This window comes from Pelophylax lessonae (genome assembly GCF_965119305.1).
Source record: "Pelophylax lessonae genome assembly, chromosome: 4".
In the NCBI taxonomy this organism is placed as follows: domain Eukaryota; kingdom Metazoa; phylum Chordata; class Amphibia; order Anura; family Ranidae; genus Pelophylax; species Pelophylax lessonae.
Window position 1 is genome coordinate 409,634,703 of NC_138771.1, and position 12,762 is coordinate 409,647,464.

Below are 12,762 nucleotides of genomic sequence, written 5' to 3' on the forward strand. Positions count from 1 at the left end.
TCCACTATATTGGGGCGGCTGGTGATGTGGCAGTGACACAACAGGGTGATGGACGTGGCGGCAGAAGGTGCCCATTACACCTATATTCATTTATGAGAGTTCCAAAGGTCCCGGTCTGATTAACTTCCTTGCCATCGTCTGGTTTCCCTGTATGGATCCTATGAGAGTGTTATATGCCTGATTTACTTAACATCTGGTAAGCAGTTTGGTTGGTCATCACAATTGGGTGTTATATTGCTCCTGACTCCAGCACTGGTATCCAGGACTTCCTCTTGGTTTCTTCCTACCTTACACATTGGAAATTTGTGGACTGTATTGCTTTGGGACTTTTTGTTCCATTTTTATCTTATAGGCGCTGCTTTTATTTTCTTTTTATGTTCATGAGTTTGTAATCCACTTACCTAGCTGGCTGCCTTGATCAACTTTTAACCCTAATTTGTCTGAGCGCAGGTTTCCAACTTTTTGTATTTGTATTACCATTCAAAGAATGCTTTGCATCTTCTGAATGAATTCATTTTTCTGAATGCAACGCATTTTCTGATTGAACAAGGCGGAAAGGTCGACCCTCTGTATTCACAATGCATCAGGCTGGCCGCCTGGCACGGGGCCTAGAAGTAAGTAGAGTAGCAGTGTCTACTTCAGAGATTTCCAGATTCCAGGGGCATTAGCCGGGTATAGTGTAGGCATATTTACAAGGGTCCAAGCTGGTTCAATGTAACTATGTAACATATACCATGCCTGGAATTCATTTTTAATTTCTTAATACACAGAGGTGATTGCCTTCAAAAATATTAGCTGCCTGGCTGTTTAGGAATGCAGAATCTTCTGCAATATTCAGATCAGGAAAGTCGGAGAACTGTCCAAAACTTTGTTCTTCATACATGTTCGGATTCTAACCCTGATTAGGCTAGGTAACTAGCATTTTCAGAGGAACATGTCAGCAGTGGAACACTTTTTCTCTCATCATGGGTTTACTTTCCTTTTCCTTAGCCTTTGAAGACTGGAAAGGGTAATATTCCTATACATTATACAGAGAAAAAGGATATTTATTTGTTGACATTTCAAACTGGACAATATTAGTTATGGTATTTATCCTTAGGGGGCCATAGCAAATTAATGCTGCCAATTTTATGGAATATTATTGTAATAGATCTTAGATGTGGTGGCTTTTTCCAGGCTAGCTACATTCCTGCAATTACAGTACATATAATTATCTGTTGATCCTGTCAGAAACCCAGTGTCCTTGTAACTTTCTGTGCACTGAGCTGAAAGCTCAACTGTGGTATCAGCTCTCACCAGCTCCCTTCTGTGAACTACAGAACACCTACCACCATGTTATAGAGACAAGGTGAACAGCCTTGGGTGCCAAAGCTGCTGCTTTATTTATTCCATACTTCCCAAATTTCTGAGATGGGTGGGAATGACTGACTAGCAAAAGTATGTAGGCATAGGACACATCCCCCCCCCCCCTGTCCGTCCGTCCATTAAAGGAGAATTCTATAAAAAAAATATTGGTTGAACCCACATGTCTTATTTTTTGACCACTACAATCCCTTTATATTGGCTTTTGGAATTTACACATACCCCAATATAGAAATTGGATGAAAGGTTTAGCATTGCAAAACACTTTTTGGTAGATAGGTAGTGCATTTTAATATACATCTTAATGAATCGGACCAAAAATGGGGGACAAATGAGGAAGAAAGAGGGACGATCCCTTGAAATCAGACACAGTTGGGAGTTATGAGTGTCTGCAATCTTGTGAGTGAGCGTTGTCTCCCTAGGAGGGAAAGTGTGCTAACTAGAGTTGATCGAACAGCTGGATGTACGGGTTCGGCGGGTCCGGCTGAACTTGAAAAATAAAGTCCGGGTTCGTGACCCGGACTTAACCCGAACTTTACCCTGATCCCGAACCCCATTGAAGTCAATGGTGACCCAAACTTTTGAGCACTAAAATGGCTCTAAAAACACATGGAAAGGGCTAGGGGGCTGTAAATGGCAGCAAAATCATCTTAAGAGCATGGCAAGTGCTCTGCAAACAAATGTGGATAGGGAAATAACTTAAAATAACATAAAAAACATAAAAATAAAAAATAATAATCTTGAATGATGTAGGAGGAGGACGAGGCCCATATGGAGTAGGAGGTTGAGGTGGCGGTGGATGTGGCAGTGTAGGTGGAAGCGGCGGTGGAGGAGGACGAGGTAGCCAACATTGTTTTTAATTTTATTTCTTTTTAAATTAGGGTACACCCCAAAAGAGTTAGAAAGATCAAATACGACAATGGCTGGGTAAGGCCGGTATACATGTCTATTCTGCACAAGGTAAGGACAAGTCCTGTGGGATCCATGCCTGGTTCATTTTAATGAATGTGAGCTTGTCCACATTGGCTCTGGACAGGCGGCTGCGCTTGTCTGTGATAACGCCCCCAGCCGTGCTAAATACACGTTCAGATAATACACTGGCTGCAGGGCAGGCCAGCACCTCCAAGGCGTAAAGGGCAAGCTCAGGCCATGTGCCCAATTTGGAGACCCAGAAGTTGAAGGGGGCAGACCCGTCATTCAGTACATCTAGGCGTGTGCACACATACCGCTCCACCATGTTAGTGCTGGGTAGTGGTGCTGCTGGTGGAGGTCCTGTTGCAAGGAGAGGACGTGGTTGATCTGTGCCAGCTACACGCACAAGTGAAACACCTTTTTCAACTGCGAGTAGGCGACAGAACCTTACAGCAGTATTTGGAAGGGCCTAATGCGCCTCTACAAATGTTGAGGCCAGAACAAGTACAGGTGATAGTAGATTGGGTTGCTGACAGTGCCTCCAGTTCTTTCACATTGTCTCCCACCCAGTCTTCTGCTGAAAGGTCAGAGTTGGCACCTGTAGCCGATGTCCATCAATCTTTCACCTCACCCCCTTGCAAATCAGCCAAGCAGTCTGAGCCCCAAGTCATGCAGCAGTCTCTTCTTCTTTTTGATGACTCTATTAGCATGGTTTCCCAGGGCCATCCACCTAGCCCTGCCCCAAAAGTGGAAGAGATTGAGTGCACTGAAGCCCAACCACTTATGTCTCAAGATGAGTACATGGGAGGACCATCACAGCACGTCTCGGATGATGACAAAACACAGGTGCCAACTGCTGCGGAATTCCGAATTGTGGAGACTGACAAGGAGGGCAGGGGTGGAGGATGATGTGGAGGACGATGAGGTCCTCGACCCCACATGCAATGAACATCATGCAGGTGACCTGAGTAGTTTGGAGGAAGAGGCGGTGGTTGCACAGAGCCACCAGCACAGGAGAAGGGGGAGCAGGGTGCAAAAGCGGAGCGGGCGTGCCCTAGACACTACGCCTGCTACTGCCCAACGCAGCAAGGGACCGAGCACACCAAAGCCAGATCTAAGGAGTTCCCTAGCGTGGCAGTTCTTCAGACAATGTGCTGATGACAGGACACGAGTGGTTTGCACACTGTGCAATCAGAGCCTGAAGCGAGGCATAAACATTCTCAACCTTAGCACAACCTGCATGACCAGGCATCTAAGTGCAAAGCAGTGGAGTAGACCCCTCAAAAAACCAAGAAAGGTCTCTGGCTCCTCCTGCTTCCTCTTCTGCTGCAGTCTTGGCCTCTTCATCCACCTCTGTAGTGAGACCGGCACCTGCCACCCCGCAAACAGAGGATCTGCCAGCAACACCACCACCTGGGTCGCCGACAACCATCTCCACAATGTCCCGTGGAAGCGTTCAGCTTTCTATCTCCCAAACACTGGAGCAGAAGAGGAAGTACCCCCCTGACCACCCGCGATCCCTGGCCCTGAATGCCAGCATTTCAAAATTCCTGGCCTTTGAAATGCTGTCATTCTGTCTGGTGGAGACGTAGAGTTTTAAAAGCCTTATGGTGGTGGCTGTACCACAGTACATCATGCCCAGCCACCACTACTTTTCCAAGCAAGCCATCCCTTCCCTGCACAACCAAGTGGGTGACAAAATCAGGTGTGCACTGCGCAACGCCATCTGTGGCAAGGTCCACCTAACTACAGATACGTGGACCAGTAAGCATGGTCAGGGACGTTATATCTCCCTTACAGCACACTGGGTAAATGCAGTGGCGGTTGGGCCTGAGGCGGATAGCAGTTTGGCGCATGTCCTTCCACCACCGAGGATTGCAGTGCGCTTCAGTTTGCCTCCTGTTCCTAACTCCTCCTACTCTGCTTACTCATCCTCTACCGCCTCCTCATCCGGTCAGCGTAACACCTTCACCACCAAGTTCAGCACAGCCAGGGGTAAACAATTGCAGGCAGTTTTAAAACTTGCCTGTTTGGGGGAAAAAAACACACACCGCGCAAGAGTTGTGTAGGGGCATTCAACAGCAGACCGATGAGTGGTTGCTGCCAGTGAGCCTCAAGCTTGGCCTGGTAGTGTGCGATAATGGGCAGCTCTGGGCCTAGCCGGTTTGACACACATCCCTTGCCTGGCGCATGTGCTGAATTTGGTGGTGCAGAGGTTCCTTAGAAATTACCCCGATATGTCAGAGCTGCTGCAGAAAGTGTGGGCCGTCTGTGCGCACTTTCGGCGTTCTCACCCTGCTGCTGCTCGCCTGTCAGCGCTGCAGCGTAACTTCGGCCTTCCCGCTCACCGCCTCATATATGACGTGCCCACAAAGTGAAACTCCACCTTGTACATGCTGGCCAGACTGTGTGAGCAGCAGCAGGCCATAGTGGCGTTTCAGCTGCAGCATGCACGCATGAGTCGCTCTGCGGAACAGCACCACTTCACCGCTAATAACTGGGCCTCCATGCGAGACCTGTGTTCCTTGTTGTGCTGTAACATATGCAGACTAGGCCGCAATTTATTTTTTTTCCCCTAAATGGGTTTTTATTGATAAGCGGAATACAACAACGGTATCCAAAGGGTGTATCTCTCAGTAAAATATGCAGACTAGGCCGCAATTTTTTTTCCCCTTAAATGGGTGTTTATTGAATAGCAGAATAGAACAACAGTATCTAAAGGGTGTATCTCACACGTACAGATACAGACAAGGCCGCCATTTAATATCGTTTCCCTAAAAGGGTGTTTATTGAATAGCGGAATACAACAACAGTATACAAAGGGTGTATCTCACAGTAAAATATGCAGACTAGGCCGCAATTTTTTTTTTCCCCCTAAATGGGTTTCTATTGATAAGCGTAATACAACAACAGTATCCAATGGGTGTAGCTCACTGTAACATATGCAGACTAGGCCGCAATTATATTTTTTCCCCTAAATGGGTTTTTATTGATAAGCGGAATTCAACAACAGTATCCAATGTGTATAGCTCACTGTAACATATGCAGACTAGGCCGCAATTAATTTTTTTTCCCCTAAATGGGTTTTTATTGATAAGCGAAATACAACAACAGTATCCAATGGGTGTATCTCACTGTAACGTATGAATGAAAAATTTCTATCTTTCCCTTAATTGGTGATTTTTGAAGAGCAGATTTGAACAGCAGTGTCTAAACGCTGTATGACAGTGTCACAGTAAAGTATGAATGAAAAACTGAAAATAATTATTTTCCCCTTACTTTGGTGCTTTTTGAAGAGCAGATTAGAAAAAGCAGTGTCTAAACAATGTATGAGTAAAAAAAAAAACAAAGTGATTGGGATTATATAGCGCTTGCTGTTGGGGAACCGGGGTACACAATATTCTGAATAAATTATGTGAAGTCAATATACATATATAAATATATAAAAAAACGTTAATATGTGACTAAAATATCATATACTGGATAATGGTGTATCATACAATATTGCAGTGTAAAATCAATAAATATTCATACAATGTCAGATTAAAAATAAATCACATAGGTGCCATTAAAGTGCAGATTAAGCGTCAAATGAAGTTCAATCAGAGTTCATATGTGACTATAGTGCAAAAAAAGTAAACTTCCGTGCCAAAAAAGGAGAAAGTGCAGGTGCTGTGTGTTCGGTCCTCCAGTGGTCCAAACGCCAATACTAGAAGTGGCTTTAGAGAATAGTAAAGATGTAAACTCACCAGAGATTGTGGGTCTTGATTACCTTATGGCAAAAAGACCTATAAAGCCTGATGGCCTTCTCGGCTGGAGAGATGGCAACTGCTGGGCTTTGTAGTCCCCCAAGATCCGAAATCCCCTTCCTGGACCCTGAGGATTGATGTGCACCCCCACACAATATAATCAATGTAGATCGCTGTCTGATTAAAGAAGATTGTTCCTATTCTTTCCCTGAAAGCAATCTCCAGCCTACAACTACAATAATCTCCTATCTCTCCCTCAGGGAAAAAAGATTGTGCACTGCACCCCCACACATTAAAATTAATGTAGATCGCTGTCTGATTAAAGAAGATTCTTCCTTTTTCTTTCTCTAAACGTAATCTCCAGCCTGCCCCTACAATAATCTCTTATCTCTCCCTCAGCAGCTGCATCAGGCGCTATGTGACTCCAGCTTATATAGAGTCTGGGTCACATGCTGCACTGGCCAATCACAGCTTGCCATTAGTAGGCATGGCTGTGATGGCTTCTAAGGGCACACTAGTTAAATGCTTGCTGATTGGCTGTCTTGCACCTGTTGAAACAGCGCCATTAAAACCATGCCAAAGCATCATATAACATTACCGAACAACGGACAGTATTCAGAACATACAATGAAGTGTTTAGGTCCACGTCCGGGTACCGAATACCAAAAAGTCTGGTACGATCCCAAACAATACAGTCTGGGTTCGCTCAACACTAGTGCTAACAAAAAGATAAAGGAAAAAAAAATCTGAAAAAAGAAAATGAAGCTAATCAACACTAACTGCTAAGTTGTAATATATATTTTTTTTATTCTTGGGTTTAGATACAGTAAAGCTAAATCATAGTCTGGTGCTGAAGTACAAAGGCATCTGCAGTACACACATATTATTTGCACAAAGTTGATAAATTAACCACTTGCCGACCGCCCGCCGCAGATATACTGCGGCAGGCTGGCTCGGCTGGGCGAACTGCCGTACCTGTACAGCAGTTTGCGGGAGCGCTCCTAGGGAAGCGTGCACCGCCGGAGACACACCTGCCTCCATAAGGCAGAAGCGAAGCCGATCCCCGGGCCGGCGGCCGTGATTGCCCGCGGACACCCGCGATCGCTCCCCGTGGAGAGAAAACGACGGTCTACTGTTGTAAACACAGCAGACGGTTGTTCTCTTTGGAATGAGGATCACAGGTCTCTGTGTTGATTCCACAAGTCCCTCCCCCATACAGTTAGAAAACCTCCCCTAGGCTCACACGTAACCCTTTGATCGCTCCTGGGTTAACTCCTTCCCTGCCAGTGTCTACTATAGTAACAGTGCATATTTTTACCACTGATTACTGTAGTAATGTCACTGGTCCCCCCAAAGTGTCAAAAATGTCAGTTAGGGGTCCAATCTTTCCACCGCAATGTTGCTGTCCCGCTAAAAATCGCAGATCGCTGCCATTACCAGTAGAAAAAAAAATACTATAAATTACATAAATCTTTCCCCTAATTCCCCATAATTTTTGCGCAAACCATTCAAAATACGCTTATTGGGATTTTCTTTTACCAAAAATATGTAGCAGAATAAAAATTGGCCTAAAAGGATGAAAAAATTTAATTTTTACATTTTTGGGGGGGGGGGAATGTTATATAGCAGAAAGTGAAAAATATTGTTTTTTTCAGAATGTTTTTTTGTTTATAGCGCAATAAATAAAAATCACACAAGTTCTATTTGTGGAAAAAAAAAGACATAAATCTTATCAGGGTACAGCATTGCACGATCGCGCAATTGTCAATCAAAATAACGCAGTGCCGAATCGCAAAAACTGGCCTGGTCATTAAGGGGGCAAAACCTTGTAGTCCAGAAGTGGTTAAAAGGTAATGATAACATATAACAAAATACCATTTGGCCATAGTATACCTGCCACATGGTTGTTATCATTTAAATAAATAATATACAAGGTATTTCAATCTAAATGTCTGTGCTTACATTCTTGTTTTTTTTTTCTTTGTATTAAATGTTTTTATTTTTTGGTTGTATGGTTACTAGGCATGCTATATTGCAACAATAAAATGTCATTGGCAATAAAACATACACAAGGTAGTATTCAGTTATATCTTCATTTAAAATTGTTTGCTCAACACAGGCAGGGAAATACCTGGATCTGCTTTTACAGTAGCTTTCTGTAATAACTACAGAAATATTTGGTCTTTGGGGCTTGGAAAGAGCGTGATGAGTACAATTACTATGAATTTAGGAAGATCATGTTGGACAGCTGTGTACATGCAGTATCTCACAAAAGTGAGCACACCCCTCACATTTTTGAAAATATTTTATTATATCTTTTCATGTGACAACACTGAAGAAATGACATTTTGCTACAATGTAAAGTAGTGAGTGTACAGCTTGTATAACAGTGTAAATTTGCTGTCCCCTAAAAATAACTCAACACATAGCCATGAATGTCTAAACCGCTGGCAACAAATGTGAGTACACCCCTAAGTGGAAATGTCACAATTGGGCCCAAAGTGTCAATATTTTGTGTGCCCACCATAACCAGAGCTTCACTGGTTGCCACTGAAGTCCTCTTCCACTCCTCCATGACGAGATCACGGACCTTGTGGATGTTAGAGATCTTGCGTTCCTCCACCTTCTGTATGAAGATGCTCGATAGGGTTTAGGTCTAGAGACATGCTTGGCCAGTCCATCACCTTTATCCTCAGCTTGTTTAGCAAGGCAGTGGTCATCTTGGAGGTGTGTTTGGGGTAGTTATCATCTTGAAATACTGCCCTGTGGCCCAGTCTCCGATGGGAGGGGAATCATGCTCTGCTTCAGTATGTCACAGTACATGTTGGCATTCATGGTTCCCTCAATGAACTGTAGCTCCCCAGTGCCGGCAGCACTCGTGCAGCCCCAGACCATGACACTCCCACCACCATGCTTGGCTGTAAGCAAGACACACTTGTCTTTATACTCCTCACCTGGTTGCCGCCACACACGCTTGACACCATCTGAACCAAATAAGCTTATCTTGGTCTCATCAGACCACAGGACATGGTTCCAGTAATCCATGTCCTTAGTCTGCTTGTCTTCAGCAAACTGTTTGAGGGCTTTCTTGTGCATCATCTTTAGAAGAGGCATCCTTCTGGGACGACAGCCACGCAGACCAATTTGATGCAGTGTGCGGCGTATGGTCTGAGCACTGACAGGCTGGCCCCACCCCTTCAACCTCTTTAGCAATGCTGGCAGCACTCATGCATCTATTTCCCAATGAAAACCTCTGGATATGACGCTGAGCACGTAATTCAACTTCTTTGGCTGACCATGGCGAGGCCTGTTCTGGGTGGAACCTGTCCTGTTAAACCGCTGTATGGTCTTGGCCACCATACTGCAGCTCAGTTTAGGGTCTTGGCAAACTTCTTATAGCCTAAGCCATCTTTATGTAGAGCAACACTTCTTATTTTCAGATCCTCAGAGTTCTTTGCCATGAGGTGCCGCCATGTTGAACTTCCAGTGACCAATATGAGAGACTGAGAGCAATAACACCAAATTTACCAAACCTGCTCCCCATTCACACCTAAGACCTTCTAACACTAACGAGTCACATGACACTGGGGAAGGAAAATGGCTAATTGGGCCCAATTTGGACATGTTCACTTAGGGGTGTACGCACTTTTGCTGCCACTGGTTTAGCCATTACCCAGTTCTGGACCGGAAGGATTTGCCCTAATGACCAGGCCATTTTTTGCGATTTGGCACTGCATTACCTTAACGGAAAACGGAAAGTTATCGCGTCTACAGGGAAAAGATTTATGCCATTTGTTTTTTAACTAGTAATGGCAGGGATCTGCAATTTTTAGCGGGACTGCGACATTGTGGCGGACCGATCGGACCTATAACTGACCTTTATGACACTTTTAGGGGGACCAGTGACATTACTAAAGTAGTCAGTGCTAAAAATATGCACTGTTACTGTAATAAGGACATTGGCAGGGAAGGGGTTAACATAGTGGGTGATCAAGGGGTTAAATGTAAGCCTAGGGGAGTGTTTACTAACTGTGGGGGATGGGCTTCTAAAATGACCATAGAGACCTGTGATCCTATATAGAAGGATCACAGGCACTCTGTGATCATTTCAAAGAGAAGAACGGTCAGCTGTGTTTACAACAGCTGCTCATCCTTCTCTCTCAGCGGGAAGCGATCGCGGATTTCCGGCGGCCCCATTGCCTAGTGGGGGCCCCCTAGTACCACGCGTGGCGACCAACGTAGTACTATGTCGGTTCGCGCAGCTGAGCCAACCTGCCGCAGTAAAACTGCAGCGGGCGGGCGTCAAGTGGTTAATGGCTGGGTGTTGAGGTATTTTGAGGGGACAGTACACTTATACTGTTATACAAGCTGTGCACTCGCTACTTTACATTGTAGCAAAGTGTCATTTCTTCAGTGTTGTCACATGAAAAGATATAATAAAATATTTACAAAAATGTGAGGGGTGTACTCACTTTTGTGAGATACTGTATACAATATAAGTGTAACATAGAAAATATTTTTTTTTTCCAAAGAAAATATATTTTAAGCAAATTAATGGCATCCTAAAATTAATATTTCACCTTGATTTCTGTCTTCTAAAATACATTTGTCCAGTTCTGGCCCTTGGGCATACCAGATATGACTTGAAAAACATCAACAAACTTGGGCATACCTGGTATGCCTTGGTCCTCCTCCCCCTTTGTGACTCCAAGGTTGTGCAAAAATCCCAGGACTCATCATGACAGTCAGATACCGGTCTGTGTTGCAGGAGTACTGACAGCTTCTCTAACACAAAATGTTTTCAGACATAGTTCATAAACTAATTGTAATAATATTATTGGTTAAGTGCATTTTGTTTATGAGCAGATCAAAAACTTTTTTGAAATGCATTTAATGTTGCAAATAAAACAACTTCACATCTACTCAATATGTGGTAGAGAAGGACTACCAAAAGAAGTGGATGGGGGCTCGAGGTGTTCGAGCCTTCATCCAGAAAATACATGAAGAGTCATGGAGGAGCATAGAGAGGAAAGAAATGTAGGAAGGGGAAAAGAGCGAAGGCTGGGTAAAAAAGGGGGGGACAAGAGACAGAAATAGGAAAAGAAAGGAAAGGGAAGGGAAGAGAAGGGGAACAGGAAAAAGGGGGAAGAGAAAAAAGTATATAAAAAGAAAGAAAAGAGAAGAAAAAAGAAGAACAAAGGGACAAAAAATAAAAAATGAGAAAAAGAGAAAGAAAAAGGAGAAAAAGAAGGAAAAAAAAAAAAAAAAGGAAGAAAAAAGGGGGGGAAGAAGAACAGAACAGAGTTCCAAGAAAGAATATGAATGAGGGCTGGTGGGATTTTAATGGTACCGTAGAAAAAATCATAAAAAGGTGATAAAATCAAGTATTTTATTTATACATCATTAAAAACCAAGTAGGGGAAAACATTTGTATATGTATAAAAACATATCAGCGAATACAAACAGTACAGTGATAAAGGTATAGACAATAGGTGATGATAGATTTATAGCTCATCCGGTGTGCAAGACCTCGGAGAATTAACCCAACATGTTTCGCAGCCTGTGTAGGGCTGCTTCTTCAGGGGTCTGTAACATGCTAAATAAGAGGAGAGTTTTAATAAACCTATGTAGAAACAAAACGAATAATGAATAAACAAATAAAATACAGTACAGCTTAATGGTTAAACATGCACATGCGGCTCCTGTGTGTACAATGCACAGCCCATCACCACAAAACATCACCCGGCAGTGCACCAAGGAGGGAGAGAGCCCAGGATCCCCACAATACGTCTTACCCACGGATGTGGAGGAGAAATAAGACAAGGATAGTCAAATGGCGTAAGTATTGTGAGCCAACCGAGGTACCTCGAGGGATACCAGTAGGGTTCAAAAAGTGAAAAGAGAGAGCACACCAAAAATTTCCAAAGGTATATCCAAGGAAAGTGTTTGCTAGGGCAAGTAAAGGTAAAAATAGAACTTAAAAGGCAATAAATTTACCTTTAATGGTACTGAATTATATATGACTCGATAATGAGACCGAGTGATTTGGAACCCTAAAGCTCCTATCTCTAAAGAAAGAAATATAGAATATATTAAGAGGCATAACTGATCCTGACAAAGAAGCAACTTAGAAGGACAAAAAACGAAAGGAAGGGAAAAGGGAACCAGAGAACATAGAAAGGAGAGAAAAAAAGGGGATGAAACAAAGGGAGTAACACCGGGAAAGAAAGAGATGGGGAGAAAGAATGGAAAGGGAGACAAAACACACAGCAAGCGTTAAAAAGGGGAAGAGAAAAAGGGGGTGGGAAAAAAGGGGGGGAGAGGAGGAAAAACAAAAAAAAGGGAAAGCAAATGAATGAAAAGAAAGAAGACAAGAAAGAGATGGCTACCTTACAGAGAATGCTGATAAAATATGGAGAGGCCAATTGAGGAAGAAGCAAACAAGCGTCTATAGCTGCAGTGGGTGGTGTCTAATTGTCATGCTCGTACTGAGGTACACCAGAGGGAACCACCTATAGGTATCCAGATAGAGTTGACCAAGTAGCACAGAGCATCTAAAGGGAAGATACAAAAATAGTTTGAAATTGAGACATAGCCTCGGGGTTCGTGTGATAGTAAACCTACAGGCATGGCCATCAATCAGACAACAGACCTCCGGGCATGACAAGCAACACGTACTTACCCACATATTTTCAGATGGAAAGCATGGCCTTCTCACAAGGATGTGAAACGCCAAACC